The following is a 16946-nucleotide window of genomic DNA, read 5'->3' as shown; positions in this document are numbered from 1 at the left end:
CTAATATTTACGTAAACACCTTTGATAACTTACATCTTAACCGCATCATCAACCTTCATTCAAATATTATTTTAGCAAGAAAATAACATTGTAGCAAGACAGTTAACAGTTTCCTGCGATCAAAAGCCTCTCTATAGCCATCCTAACGACACAATCACAGCAAATTTCATTACTATTTAATTAACATTTAATAGCTAATGACATCCAGATCGTGTTAAATATATAATAAAATACCGTATTTTTTGTTTTGGTGTGTATCATAAGTACATTAGAATGTCTCTGTTGTGTATCCCACTGTTGATCTTGAGGTATAGGGTTCGAATCACGGGTTCAGCAAAGGACTATTTGTACTTTTTAATTTATATTCGCATATCCCTCAATTGTAGTCCAGACTTTGGTAATGGGCCCGGTAAATGGCAATAAACTCGCCCTCTATTACATGAAGCTAACATTTGTTTGTGTATATCATACACCTCTGCCGGCTTTCGGGTATTACACGCGTGATATTCTGTATTTATGTATGTATTGTATGTATAAAACTGTAATCGTGGCTCCCAGGTGGGGAGACTCACCTGTCGATCTTGCTAACTCAATACACTTTATAATTACCGCTCCTAGCTGTACGAATCCTGATCCACCTGTTTGAAGACACTGAATACTTGTTGCGACGCGACGGTACTATTTGTGCCAATAGCGTGATGCATCTGCCTAGTTCACTAATAGACTTTAGACATAATATTGAAAAGCTGAAGCTACGGATTTGACTGGTTGGAAAAATTAATATTTTCTGTCTACCCATAAGAAATATATCTTAGTGTGTATGTGTATACATAATTTGTATTTATAAACAGCTCAATAGTTCCGAAATTTGACTATAAACAGACATAGCGTTGAATATAAATATTATATTGTTCTATACAATAATATTTGAGTAAAATGTGTCACTTTATGAAATGCGGCTCAGCAACGCAATACACAAGGAAACGGAGCGCATCGGTCACAACTGTAAGATATTTTGAGTAACAAACACAAGGTAATAGGTACCAACTATCATATAATGCTCTATATTTTGTTATTCTTGAAAAGTGGTTCAATGACCTGAACAGCGCCAAAAAAAAAGCGTCTTCTGAAGAACATTTCTGGAGTAAAAAATACCAGCCATGTTTAGTTATAAGGCAAAAAAAAACAACAAAACTAAAGCTCCAATCCACCTGTCTAGGCTGCGTCCGACTTGTATACCACTTGTCCGTCACGAACTCTCTACGGTAGCTGACTACCCAAGCGGGTAACTGTAGCACTGGGTCAACCGCAGTCCGGTGCGCAGGCGCCAACCAGATCTCGCATCACCTGCCTACTTATTACCATATCAATATTACCATGCTTATTCAATTCTTCTATTTCATATAACCAACCTTTAAAACTATTCATATAACAATATTTATACCCAAGATATAGGTCAGGTACCTATCTGTTATACAAATATTTTGTTCCGTGTGCTAATTGAATCCGCTGTATGTGGCGCGACTGCGACGAGAATACCTTGACCAATAAGACAAATATATTATGCACTTGCATTTGCAAATTTGCCGAACGAGAATTCGTTCCCCTTGACATTGCGTCTTGACATAAAAATTAATTAAGTTTATTATTCACTTCGAAACCGATATAACTTGCAGTTAATAAAGAAACCAAAACAATCATATGTCGCTGGACATGTTTCTGTATTGGTCAATAAAATGTACAATGTTATTAAAAAGCAATACAGTACGATGGCGTTCGGTCAGCGCGGGACCGGTTCACAAACGACCTTGCGCCCGCGCACGTTCACTTACTGATCTATAGATTGAGGCTTCGTAACATTTGTTTATTGCTCGTTTTGTTACTATACGGTGAGTGGCTGGACGCGTTTCTACAATTCCAACTTAAAATAAATGCCATAATGTTCTTATTTCTCGAAGGTTTTTTATCGCATAAATTGTTCGTGTCTCGCAAAATAACCTCCATCATTATGGCGATCAAGTGTACAGTCATTGTGCTGAGTGTCATCAGCATTATTATCACCGTGCCATTGACCTTCGTGAGCAAACAAATCACCTTGGGGCACTATTGTGCCACACACAGCTGTTCCAGCCTATTTGTATGAAGTGACGCATGAACAACACTTGCCTTGCAAATGTTATGTGTGACAGGTGGTCACAGCCTTCAAGTTTTAAGGCTTCACAGATTAATAATTCAAAAACAGTGTACAGGAAGAGCAGATGGTAAACGAACATTAAACACGGCAATCTAAATAACTGAGTTTTATATTACACGCAAGCAGATGATGATATCTGGTTACTACCCACCGAGATTACCCGTCAGATGTATTTGCTTTTCCCCTATCAATATGTACGTGTTTACTGTCCATCGAGCAAAGAAACTGACCGTCTCTTAGAAAGCATTTCTTCAGTCTTTCAGCAAAAACAGCGCTTTGAACGTTTATTTCAAACGGTTTTGTGCGCAAGAGTGTTGCTTTCTCTCAAGCGACGCGTCGCTGACTACGCATGCGCTAAGCCAGTCGCTCACGGCCGTTCAGCGCGGCCGCACGCGTCGTTGTATCAGAAAATTCGCGAATCGAACAGTCGGCGGACCGCTTCACCGCGTTTACGTCAGTACATAGTGTAAAGTGTCCACAGTGTAAAAACAAATATTTTGTGATCAAACACCTGGGACTTACCAAGGTTAGCAGTGTTGTGTTGCAAAAACAGGATGATCTCAAGTGTATATTTTTTCCCTATCAGCCATCGTCACGCGATTTGAACCTTTTTTATGTAGGATTCGTATTACCGTAATTGTATTTGTAATTATTGTCGGTCGGCGTAAGGACGTTCTACTTAAATGATTTTTCCATTCATTGTGATCAGCAAGTCCATTCCGCTTCCAGGCTGACATAATGACAACAATAATAATGAAAAAATGCATTAAATATTTCTCGAAAGATTTGTTCACTATCTTGATTAAATTGAGAAGATTTTATGCGTCACTTAGCCATATAATGAGATTTGAGTAGGAAGCTGTATCTTAGTGCTAAATCACCTTGAGATCCGGTATCAAAATCGAACAGTTGAAAGTGAAACGATCTGCATAAATCTGTACATTATACGGTGACATTATTTTAAATCATGTATGTTGATGTTTAAAAATGAAATCAAAATGTAAATTTTCCTGTTTTCAATTCTGTCCCCAGACAGATGCGGTCATAGTGATACTTTTTGTAAAACTATGTAATAGGTACCTTAAAAGATCTATGCTATCTTATGCTTGATTTACTATTTGCATTTGCTAAGCAATTAGTTTCGTATTATTAACTTGACAATATTTTTGCCATTTTATCGTCAGCCTGCAATGGTACTCAGTGATGATGAAAATGGCAAAAATACTATAAATTTCTATATTCTCGTGTTGTAAACGTTGAATATCGAGTACTTACAATGTAAAAACCAGTTAATATCAAACTAAATTAATGTCACGCATTAACGACCAACGATAAGCCCTAGAGTTATTGTTTTGACTAACAACACACGCCGATACGGAACTACGTATTCAAAACAAACACCGATCCACTTTCCGCTATAAGCTATAAAAAATAACTAGAACACAAATTCAATACTGTCAATATTGATTTTCTCACGACTTATCAAAAGCCTCTATGATATGCCGTAATCTAAAAACCAGATAAGAATGACTGAGATGATAAAATGGGAACGCAGGTCTCTAAATAGGTCAGTAGTCGGAAGAATATTTCCAAACATCCACGATAATAAATATTTCCTGGTCCACTGATTTAGTTCATTAGGCCACTCAAAAGTAAATACAACAAAATAAACATCACAAATTCGGATATCAATAATTCTCTTTGATATCCTTTGAGAATTCAAAACGTACAATTTCTGAAACAGATTACGTCTACAAAAGGCCTCCTCGAAACGTTTATCGCTCAGTTAACTTAAAAGATTTTCGAGAATAAAGAATCCTCAAAAATACTTCGTTGGAAGTTTTAATAAAATTATAACGATGGTGCTTCAGAAGTCATAAAGAAAGTTAACGTTACCTTGTTGTAAATATCTTCCCACAGGAATAAGCGTTGAGACGGTTGCGTCCAACAATTATTACAAACACTCAGTCCAAGCGTCCTAAAGGGAGCGTCCTGAATTTGCCGTAAGAAAATGCGAATACCGAAAAACAAATCAGATACATTAACATTTTTTCTTAGAAGGAGCTATCTTTGATGTTACGGTCTTAAATAGTTTTAACGTCATTAAACTCGTTTCCAATGCTTTGTATCACTCGTTAAGGCACCTTCATGACGACTCTCAGTGATTTCCTTGTCCCTAAAGTTGAAAGACATGTTCAAGTTTTCTCGGCAACCCGTTCAATCAACTCGACACATGTTGGACATTGCGTTTTTCTTACTTCCACATACTTTCTCGCTGTTATTCTGCTGTAATTAGTGGTTTCCCATCAACAAATTGATGTTTTTATTCGACACATCATAGTTAGTGCGTGCTTTATGGACATTGCCGTGGATGTATCGCTTATATGGCATGAGATATCTTCCACATCGAGTTTCATATTGTTAATTGATTGGTGGTCACGCTTTTCTCCTTTGTGGGGTAAGCGTAAGTATTTTGCGGTACCATTGAGAACTCCGTTATTACTTCAAGCGACTTAGTTGTAGAAACTGTATCATAGATTTTGTGATACGTGGAAAAAAAAAGAAATAGGCACACGTGGATTACCTATGGAAAAAAGTTGGTGAGTGCTTAAACATTTAAACCAATAGTGGTAATTAGTGTAGCAAATATCCGTCTTCTATACATTTTCTATTGGTCTTTATTATTGAGTTAAGATGTCACATTGAATATTTTTTCGGAATTTCCTAGTTTTTGTCAAGTCTCGGTGACAAGGTCTTTGCTTAATAATGATGACTAAACCATTTATCTATTTGCAGATTTGCTTATGACTAGTTTTGTTTGTCTTTAGTGTTCGATGCTTACACGACACCTGTCTTATTTATAATTTGTTTCTTCTTGTTAGGTTTTTATTGTTTTGTTACTGCTTTATGATTTGAGTAAAGGTTTTAATGATTGCATAACTTGTTTCTAATTTTATTGTTTTCGTCAACAATCATGTGAGTTTCTAGAAAAATCGTTCATCTCTGACTGTCGCAAAGTAAACGTAGAATAAAATTAAAAAAATCCTAGTGTTGGCTGAGACGGAAACTGTTTTTGTTCATTTATTTGCAGCCAGTTTTAATAATACAGTTTCGTTTCGCTCTGTGGGAGTTATTTCAAATGGAGGCTTTTGAAAAAATCATTGTTTGTTTGAGCGAGGTACGTGATGATATTTCAGATTAATTTTGAAATTCGCACTTACAAAATCTATGGCAATGTTTCAAGCTGTGTCGTGATTATTTGCTTGTTGTTTTGCAATTAATCTTTTCTTAAAAAAAACTATTAGATTAGTGTCTACAATGCCGAAATTATTTCCCTGCAAATAGACTGTTGTAGCGAGAATTTGAAGGTATAAAAACTAACGTGTATATTCCCTCGCCGTCTGAGATTTCATAATTTCCTTCCAGCCTCTTTCGTTTATTAACTCATTTGTTATTAAGATGTACATTGTTGTTCTCATGTTTGTAAATTGTTTGTGCTTCCCTTGCGGTGTACAATGTCTCATAAATTATAATGATAACACCTCGTTTTATCCCTCGGCATTATTTTTAATACGCGCGTCACGTATGACGTAAGACGTATTATAAAAGTCCACTCGAGCTTACAAGATGTCGTCTTTGCCACAAATAAATGAGTTAAAAACAACTTAAAGAAAAAATGAGGTAATTCCCCGTTGTCTATGGATAATTTGTCTTTATTGTTGTCTTCGCGTTCATTAAAAATAATTGATGGATAAATTATGACATAAATGAGTTATTTTTTGACATTCTGCTCAATTTACCTTCTACGAATTACCTAGTGTCTTCTTCATTTAGTAGCAAATCATTGTGTTATGCCTGTCTTTTTGTATTTTTATTTAATTTTATAAGCACAAATGGCTATAATCATAGTTATAGATAGTGAATTAATTAAATACTATTTATGGCCTGTGACTATCACAAGTATTCAAAAATGCGTTCCCAAAAACCTGAGGAAACGCATTCTGGAGTATTTTTCAAGATAAACTGTACTGATAAGACTTTATTCAGCAGTAAATTAGAGACTTGATGATGACACCTCAGCATTGTGTTGTACATCCAAAACGTTCCTTGACAAACAAAAATCTCCCACGTTTGTTTCAGCAGAGGCTGTGTTCATTCACAGACATTTTCAGTTGACATATCATTAAAAGACTGACCCTTTATTCCGTCTCCATTATTCTTTATCACAAACTTTTGTTCTCTAAATATCAAATTCATTTTTGACTACGTTATCAAGATGGTAGCCGTATTTATCTCAAAGAAAGTGCCCTTCTGTTAATTAAGAGTCGTGCTCCTGCCATATTCTGATTTCACTTTCACTGGTTTTATTCATGTTTTTCTTTTATTAATATGATACCGTGTGGTAAATGAGTTTGAGTGTGCGTAGGCTTGGATTGTTTTAACTGATTGTGATTTTGTTAGAGGGTTTTGTTCTTGTGTTGCCTAGGGCTTAGAATATGATACTAATTTGTAGTGGTAGGTATTTGAAATATTGAGGAGCTCGTGGCTTGGTTAACAACAGCCGCGCGGATCGATCTCTGAGGTTAAGCTACGCTTGCCGAGGTTGATTTGTGGATGGGTGACCATCTTATACATATCGAGTTCCTCCGTGTTTCGGAAGGCACGTTAAATTGTGGGTCCCGGCTGTCATTTTCGAAGATCTTTGACAGTCGTTAACAGTAGTCAGAAGCTTGAAAGTCTGACAACCAGTCTTACCGAAGGGTATCGTGTTATCCCAGGTAACTGGGTTGCGGAGGTCAGATAGGCAGTCGCTCCATGTAAAACACTGATATTCAGCTGCATCCGGTAAGACTGGAAGCCGACTCCAACATAGCTTGGAAGAAAGGCTAAGCTGATATATAGGTATTTGAAATATTGTTTGCTCTGAGCTGTGTTATGACATCATTTCATATCATTGTGTGGGAATTCCAGTTAGCGCTTGCTGTTTTATTTGTGTTGTATTATTCTACAGTTTTCGCTCTTTTATTTTTATTTTAAATACTAAAGAACATCCAATTAACGTAAGAAATTTTGCTATGTTGCTTTTCAATCGTCATGAGTTTTAATCAATTTGATCATAGTCTTTCATCGATAGATACTAAATAACATGCTCTCATTAAGTTCATTGTTCAAAAATTACATTCCACGCCACAACACACAAAACTTTCAGTTTTCTTTTGACGTTAAAATAGCACCAACCATTTGTCATTCATTCAACCCAAAAACTACTGTTCTGATATATCACAACAACATTCTTCGAGAAATGTAAAATTTTACTGTCTGTTTGTGAGTTTTTGTCATAATATTTATGTTTACTGTCAATCTGATCATCAAGCATGGAATGGATTGATGATGATTGATAGATTGCAAAAAATCTCTTTAATGCACGGCTAGATAAAGCGACGCAAATACAAATAGTAATTGTCGACTAAATTATTGTTTTGTATTTTCCATGCTAATAAAAAACCTGTAGAATTTGGGTTATAACTTTAATTTATAAAGTGGATTTCGTACAAATTCTTATTTAATAACCACGAGATATACTTGTATTCTTATAATCATTTCCACTTATCAATTGATATCCTTCGCAAATGTCATTCGAGTTAACTAAGTGCATTGTGATTGCAAAACATCGCGTTGTTATCTCAAGTAGGGACGACAGAGTATGAATACACTCAATATCTTTATGCATTAGGTACTATAGGTACGTTAATCTAAACCAATCTATGTATTGCGAGATCGTACAAACATACATACAAATGACATCGTTCAAAACGCAGCAGGTGATTGCTATAACGCAACCACTGCGCCGGACAATCTTGGGTTCAATTCATATACGAAACAAATAGCCATACAAACAACACAACAAATATTATCAAAATTAGATTAACAAAAAAAACCAACCCCAGTAAATTGCTTTTTAACGATTGTTCCCTTTTCCAACAAAGTTAGTTATGTATAACGAAATGTATCACATTTTCCTTTCTTATGAACTACTTAATGTTAGGGAGACGTTTTCCCTACGATAGAGTGATTAATTTCCACGGCGCGAGTGTCCCTACCGAAGGGATTTCGTCAGGATGAGGTGTACGTGACTGTGTTATAATATTTGTAATAGCGCCGCCTTGACTTATTCACTTTTTGTGAGGGGATTATATTTTGGATGAATATAGTAGGCTAGCTTCGCCCCGCGACTTTGAACGTATGGAAAGATTTCCCTTATGTGTTAATCTAAATTATAAACTAACAGTGAACTAAAGTTAATTTTAAATTTATCATTTGTTGTGTAGTTCTTCAATCAACAAATCCATATTTACAAACCTTCATATTTATAGTATTTGTTGATTTTTACTGCATTTTGCGTGTCGAATAATTAGACTAATCACAAATGCGTTGGTACCTTTCTGTAATGCACGTTTTAATAAATCAAGAATTACCGATTTGTATTCGTTTTAATCTAGATTAGCTGAGCCTATAAAAGCTGTTGTATGTATCTAGAATCACTAAAGTCTATTGTGCAATATTTTATTTCACAATATCACAAACCTTAGCTACCATAGCTAAAAGGAAATAGTGAAACGCCATAGTGAGAATTTCACGAGTTTCCATAGTACACACGCACGTATTCCACGAGGTGGATATGATTAATGTGGGCCATAGATTGTCATTACTGTCAAGCCAACCTTCCACTGTGATCTAATTGTGTTCAGACACGTTCCGTGTGCTCTGTTATTAAAGATATTGACACTGTTATATAGAAGGAATGTGAGCATTATGAACAAGTATATCGGTGAATTATGGGCTAAGAATAACCACGTTAAAAGAACATAAAATAGTGATTGATAAATAATCGATTAATTAGGTTCTAGCTTCACCCGTGACTTCGTCAGCATGAATAGATTTGCCCATGGTTAAAAGTATTGTATGTATTTATTTAGGTTATAATATATCTGTGTATCCAATTTTATTGTAATCCGTTTTGTAGTTTTTTTGTGGAAGGCTCACAAACATACAAAAATCCTCATCCTCCTTATTGTACGTGATTTTGTTAATGGTTACATAATACATTTTATTAAGTTATTCCTGTAGATGTTCTAAAAATATAAACGGTTAATACTTAAATCTATTCTCATCTAAGGAATTATAAAGCACTCTCTTTACTTCACTCAGTTAATACGAGCATCAACTCAAACAAGGGCCGCAAAGTTATCACCGTCACTATCCTACCTTTTCTGACGTCATACCGTACCTTCTCGCCCACGTCCAGCACTGGGCGCGGGCGTGGGCTCCCCTAGGATGCGCTGACATTTTACTCCAACAATTTCCAACCTCTCTAATACATTTTAAAGGGACAATTAAGTTTTTTGTTTGTTTAATTACAACGCAGAACAAAATTAGAGATTATTATCACTTTGAGATTTTTTTATCTAAGCATTTTTCTTTTGTATTTGGAGACGGGTTTCCTTCTTAAACGATTACGCCTACATTTTCTGTGGACTGCGTAAAACAAGCTGAAACACGTTTTTGAAATAATTATTTTGTTTAATAACGAAATGAGAGTTCGTCTTGTTAGACACTTTTAATGTCAAGAACAAACTACATATTATACAGATGTCAAATTATCATTGTCGATAAATATTATTATTCGACTCCAAAATATCGCACTTGTTGATACAACTGTGAATTATGACGAACTTTATACCTACTTACATTACGTAAGGTCTCACCTTTACGTAAGTAAGAGTACAGGTTAGTCAGATCCTGTTTTTTACTCTTGGTATTTGGGGAAAGGCTCTCATAATTTTTTAATGAGGAAACCGGGAGAAAGTGAAGCGCCATAAAACGAAACCCAAAATCCGGAGTAATATAGTTACTGCACCGCAACAATAACGGGAGAACGCTACACAAATAAAAAATCTGAGTTTCTCAACATAAAAAACACATAGTATTATTTAAAATTCACGCCATATTTACCGTGAAAGCGACACTCGATTCCGTCATCTGTCTTTCTTTACTTAAACTATGCAAATTGTATTATTATTCTGAGTGCAGTGTGCGTAAAATTTTCAGACGGTTCAAAGGCCTTCCCAGACAGAGACGGAAGACAATAAAAGCGACCGACTGGCTTCTGACAGGAATACAAAATGACAACGGATCTTTTTATCGTTATATAACGTTGTGTTCGCGACGATCAAATCGAAAATATTGGCCCATTTATTGTCCCCGCAGTGTTTGGGCAACTGTTCCTGAACTTTATGGAAGGGGTGTGTTTTATGGAAGTTGTATGTGTCATAATTTCTATTAACAGTGTAAATACGGAGGGTACACAACATTTATTGTCTGTTTTTCCTTCTAAAAATCCCGCGAATAGGTATTAGAATAGTGTTGTTCGATTACGTAACATCTTTACATAAAAAAATGATAATTGAATACATTTTCGTTCAAATCGATATTATCAAATATCCGATTCTAAAACTAAGCATCGCATAAAGTCATTACCACGAACGCCAGCAGCAGGCTGACGGCTATCGAATCCCATATGTCAAATTCAAACTAGCAAATGCACATTGGGAGATTAACGTGGCAGAACTGCAGGCCGAATTGTGCTCAAAATTCAAATCCCAGCGATTAGTGGAAGAGCAACGAATTTCGCACGTCACCTCACTTTAGATAACCCATAACCCGATATGGTCAACCCGGTCACTCGACCATTAAAACTTTTGACACACATTCTCGTATCAATCGATTATTATTTTTATATGGCGCTACATCGCAATATGTCCATGTGTAACTACCGTGAAGTAATCATCAGTGTTAGTTAAGGACTATTAATCTCATGCAAAAGGTACACGGCCTAGTCTACAATCTTGAGACACTCATTAGCCAATCACGGGTTGCTGTAACCCACAGACTAACGGACAATGCCCGATTGGCCACGTTACGTCATAGTCGCATAGATGGCGCTCTCACTTTCACTCGACCAATCGTAGAGCACGATCGAACCCGCATTCGAAATACAACATTTTTTAAATTCGAATTAACACTTTCTGTAACGATCTCTTGTAGTTTTTTGCTGATGAAAGTATTTAGAGTTTTGTTTTGTTTACTATTTTCGGTTAATTAAAATTGACAACCCGTGGAACCGTTGTTAAATCGATTTGTAGGTACTTATGGTTTCGGTGAAATATTGCGGTTAATTTTGCACATCTCGTAATACAAAAAGATGTCGCGAAAAACTCGATTGCAGTGATCAATGTTCACGTAATTGACGGGTCGATTGGCAATCTTGTGAAGATTAACTGCAATGAAACAATACATATAATCAAGCTCAATTATAACAAATCGTTGTTTACTGCTTCTATATTATTTCTGACTTCTGCAACGTTGAGCAGTTTTTACGAGGAAGCCTCATGATTTCCTTATCTGGGGAGTTTTACGAGTGTTTTTTTTTATCTAGTAGAGGTCATAACATCACGACCTCCGACGAAGAACGATTGTGAATAATAAATATTTACCTTGCAATGAGATTTTAAGCGACTTTAAAATATTCAAGGGTACCTTTAATAAAGAGGATGATGAAGCACCTGTCGGCCTTTTTAATTCGATTCTAATTAACTTTTGAGTGAAAAAATGTAATTGAATAACTTATTTTTGAGTAATAAAAATGCCTCTCAAAAGCAGAAGCTGCTTTGATAAAAAAGGACCTGCATTGTTTTGACTTAGTGGAAAAAATCTTGACCCATATTTTTCAAACGTTTACAAATTTGTATTGAGACTTTCAAATATGACATCGTTTTTAATCAAGAGAGCTTTATTTTCTAAATAAACATTCGAAGTGAAAGCGTACAGTGTAAGCTGTGCAGATGAAACTAGATTCTCAATAGGAATATCTGTGAAACGATCCAATATCATACTGGATGCTAAGAAATTATTAACACTTGGTAAACTACATTTCAATATAGCTTTCTAAAATGTGAAATTTATTCGTAAATAGGGATATTCTTTTTGTAATTGGAATTAAAGATGATTTTTTGTAACATTATGTTGGGTTACTATTTTTATGCCTGATGATTCCGACTACTGTTGTGTATTCAATTTGTTCACGAGAAAAATATATTCTCTATCTTGTACTCCAAGATATCTTGATAATAGTTCATGACTAAATCTACTCCCAGGAACTAAAAAAATACACTGACACTAATTGCCAACTAAATTTCTTGACACCATTTTGTGTAAACGCAGAATAATGAAATAACAAAGATATTTATAACTTTATCATTTACGAATAATTAAAATAAAGGTGACTTTAATACTTTGTCACATTTTTCGTCAATAACGAAATTGAATTAATTAGGCATCTCGAAATGTCAGTTTTTCCTTTATATTAAATAATCCCGCAACAATGTTATCTTTTAATTTTTTGGGCTGTATAAACTAAGATTAAAATTACATTATATGGGACATATAGCCAGGAAGAGAGAGCGAGAGTTTCTAAGATTCCCTATTTAGAACAGTGTTACTAGAAGTATTCTAATGATGGTAGCTTAGCCTTTGGCATTTAAATTGTGCTATTATGTTACAATACCAGTAGAAATCGCCCAGTCACCCAAGACAACTAAAGAAAGTGAACAGAACAAAGCTTCGAACAATTCCATTGGTGACGATGGAACCTGTTCTGAAGTTCGGCGATCCACCGAGGTCGTGGAAGGTCGCGGCAATGACCTCGCCGGTTCCGTGTGGACGTTGGACGTGGAGCCGGCGAGCTTGCCATTCCGCCAGGGAAATAAGCTGTGATTATGAGGATAATACTCTGTAAGTGTACGAGGAACAACGTTACGACATTTTCTGTAGGACTTGTCCGAATAAAATTATGCGACGGTTGAGTCTTTAAGTAGAAGCCAGTCCTTTTTTGCCTGCTGAATTTCGTTGAAGGTTTAGTTATAAATATCCAGGTAGAACTAAAAGGTGGTTGAGTTTTTTCCGCCCGAAAATTCTCAGTATTTGCTGGTTTATAATCGTGTTGCCATTTATGTTTTCAAATTATCTGCTGAAATGTGGGTGTAATAATATTCGTAGTAACAAAAATGGAGACATAATTCTATATTCTAAGTCCTTGTTTAATATAACTCATGTTCTTGGTACAATATAGAACGTGGGTGTTTGAGCTTCAGTGGGAACATATTTGCATCACTCGCCTCTTATGGCTGCAGCGTTCTGCTTATATTCTACTTATATTAGATAAATTTGAATTTGATGTATGTACCGAGCATGACATGCTTTGTTTGTGATGCCAACGATCTCTGAGATCATGCAAATGTGCATACGCTTTGTCACAATTCTTGATATAAGATTCTACTCTGAAATGAAAGAATTTACTTTAACGAATGATTTTGATATCTCCTTTCTTTTGTTGCAGAGAAAGTGGAACTGTTTCATAGACATATCCCTATTTCAATTATTTAAACCGAATTATTTGCCTGTTTCATTGTATTGTTCGACGCTAAATGCAGATGAGCCTTAGAGCCATTAGACCTTCTTATAAAGTCATATCGCTCATATCTTAACAATTCGTTATGATAAAGTCGTATAAAAACACTAAATAAAAAGCTTTCGCACGTTTTACACACCCTTGTCCCAACCAAGCTTTGAATTAGTAATCACAGTTTTATTTCGGCGCGCCTTCATGCCTCTCGAGTACGTTAAACCTTTCCTTCGCTCCAAGCTTTGTTATAAAGACGACCCTACACTAGTAAAAATCCTAAGACAGTTTCCCGTAGACTTAACAAGTAATCCGTTTGGGAAAGTTCCCGTATAAATAACATTCATAACTTGTTTTTGTATCGCCAAAAATATTTATAGGCACATAAACTTTTCTTTCAAATCATCGGTATACAAAAAATGAACAAGTATATTAAAGACCTGTCCGAATACCAAGTAAGACTACTGAAGTCTTCATAAAGTTTTTCATGTCAAAGATTATTTTCGTATCATTCCACTTCGCCGGTTTTATTATTGTTATGTGAGCAAAAAATACGTAAAACTTTCCTCCGATGCTTTCTTAGTGATTTCTTGTTTTTCTAGGTGTCCCACATTTATATTTATCACCCACTTCTCGATATCTATTCGTGACAACACTTAAGACATTTTAGTTGACAATTACGCGTTTCAATTGATAAGTTTATCTTATTATTAGTTGTTATGAGTTTATTTCTCTTCAATGTTTGTAACTAAATTCAGAGAAATCGGTTTCGTTTACAATAATTTGAAATGATGTATATCCACATCTGGGATGTTTAAGAAATTGAGGGCAAAACGTTTTCGGTATTCTCCAAAACAGACGTATTTCATCGCGGCACGTACCGTATGTTTGGTAAACAAAATGCATCAGCATCGCGCAACTTTCCTGCCTTTGATGCAAGAGAAAAACAAGTGCATGATATAACCAGTAACACCTTTGGAATTATTTTTACATGGTGCATGCATCACTTTGTTTACTTTAATCCCCGTACACGTAACAACATCGCACCTTAGATTGCGCGTACGCAGGTGTACGAGATATGGCGTCTACCGCGCATGCGTGAGATTCGGGTTAATAGGCTGCTATTTCTGTTCAAACGCTTGCCGGGTGCGGACGTGCCGAGTAAATTCTCTACTCGGGTTTATTTTTTATTAAGCTTTTACCATAACACGCAAGGAAAGTGTTATTTAATGGACTACAAAACCAGGTGTTTACAAAACTTTGTAAACTTTGCCCGCATTAACTTTCACTTCCTATATTTAATGTGTATTTAAATGTGGTGTTGTTTATGCATGATTCAGTCTGTATTTCAAATATTTATGCAGCGAGACCAGAAAATTAGCTTAAGTTATGGTTGGAAGATTTTTTATGGCATTAAATAGGTTAATATAATTAATAGGTCTAAATAAACCTATCACAGCTCATGAATAAAACTTAGTACTGATTTCGATAGTAGGTATGGAAACTTTTGATAACAAGTAACACAAATCTCTGGTTTTACTCAAATGACTTTTTCAGTAGAATTGAAACAGGTTAAACACTTGGTAATGCAGCAATCATCTTATAATACACAATAATATCTTCATCAGTAATGCCTCTAATCTCTCCACAATCTTACGTGCAATTATCCGGAGTTTACCGCATTACGTGCCCTACTACCGATTAGCTAACTTTAGCAATACACTTCCCGTACAGACTTTATAACCATTGCACAACCATTGACCCATACAATATTTTACGTCACACAACAATAGACAATTTCGGTACTATATTGCCAAATTTAATGGAACCCTGTACATATTTCATGTTACACAACGGACTGTAACGCGAGCTTCTCATGTCTGTTACGCTATTTAAGAATACAATACGAAATAGTGTGTGAAAGGGTCTTAATCTCTGGCTAATTTGCGGCAATTTGATTGTTATTATCAACAATATTATCATTAGTGTAATTGAGATGTTGGTTTGTTTGTGCCGAGATGATTGATGTCTGTGAATTCGCAGTTGTATTGCTAAATTTTGTCTTCTTTAATTGTTCTTTCGCATGCAGTTACGTTGAAATTTTAATAGTTGGCGGCAAGTCGATAAGGGACACACGATTTTCAGTATTGGATACTATCTTATCCTTGGTTTGCGATTATGACTTTTGCAAGGTTCCACTCTAGGGCACATTTTGTATCACAAACATATTATTTGTGATACAGGAAGCGACTTCAATGTACATAATAACAAACACGTTTAAGATGAATGTTTCTGATAAAGAACGTCGATGTCTTTATTGTGAATTGTGACGTAATGCAGACTAGTCTTCAAAATTCAAAAAGACAGTCTTTCGAAGCAGTTCATTGACCTTAAATAAACATTTCCAGTTTACAATATAAAGTAGGATATGTAAATGCAATATAGAAAACAGACAGGAAAACTATTTACAGTGTTCCGTGCACAAATGTTATGAAATGAATCGGTATGCGGCGAATTCCTACTTACAGTGGAGTATGTAAGTAACGGTAATATTCGCTCCGATTAAATGCTTTATTGCCCGTCCGTATAAAATGCTTTACATTCATCGATACGAATGCAAACTGATTAATTATTCCATGAAGATATTTTTGCAGGATTTTTTCAGTGCCAGTTGTATTTCAACCGTTTTGTTGATAAATTCTTGTTGTACGTTTTGTCTTGATTAGTTTTTGTAACTTTATTTAAGCTGGCTTTGGATTTAAAACCATTGATTTGTTAAATCTGTAGTTGAGAGTGTATTTCACTTTACTATTCAACATTAAAATTAGCAGTACGGAATTTCGATATTGATGATTCTAATCGCTAAAGAATCTCACTGCTGTTTTTACCTCTATACCAGTACCTTTTAGTCTTGTAGTGTAGTCCTTATCATTTTGAAAAGAAGGCGTTTATTGTATAAACATTCTGCAACTTAATAACACGTTATATTATGATGTATCCAATCGTCAAACTCACGCGTGTTTAAGACAAGGCTAAATATAAAGATGGGTATTTTAGATACCTTGACATTTTCACTTGTAATTACAGGGTTATGTAACCCATCCTTCGTACAATACTACCTGATTTAGACGAATTGGCTATACTTCATTAGATAGAATTACTGTTTCAACATTCATGGATTTTCAATCAATGGGTGAGAATGATTTCGGTATGCTTTTTGGTATTTATCGTTTG

General features: G+C 35.4%; 1 protein-coding gene across 9 annotated transcripts in view; it reads left to right on the top strand.

The window, feature by feature from the left end:
* siz (Brefeldin-resistant Arf-GEF family protein schizo) overlaps positions 1 to 16946 on the top strand; it is a 194343-nt gene that overhangs the window by 124697 nt on the left and 52700 nt on the right. For 2 of the 9 annotated variants that reach the window (XM_076131078.1, XM_076131073.1), the window contains exon 1: positions 2552 to 2720. The exons of 4 other annotated variants lie outside the window; for them this stretch is intronic. The gene's annotated coding sequence lies outside the window, so the exon portion shown is untranslated. Of the gene's footprint in view, positions 1 to 2551; positions 2811 to 16946 lie in introns of those variants that run through there. 3 more of the 9 variants (XM_076131075.1, XM_076131074.1, XM_076131076.1) reach the window with 3 other exon arrangements.

This window comes from Anticarsia gemmatalis, chromosome 25, assembly GCF_050436995.1.
Source record: "Anticarsia gemmatalis isolate Benzon Research Colony breed Stoneville strain chromosome 25, ilAntGemm2 primary, whole genome shotgun sequence".
Classification (NCBI taxonomy): domain Eukaryota; kingdom Metazoa; phylum Arthropoda; class Insecta; order Lepidoptera; family Erebidae; genus Anticarsia; species Anticarsia gemmatalis.
The sequence above is the reverse complement of the archived record's forward strand: the minus strand, read 5'-3'. Positions and strand labels throughout refer to the sequence as shown.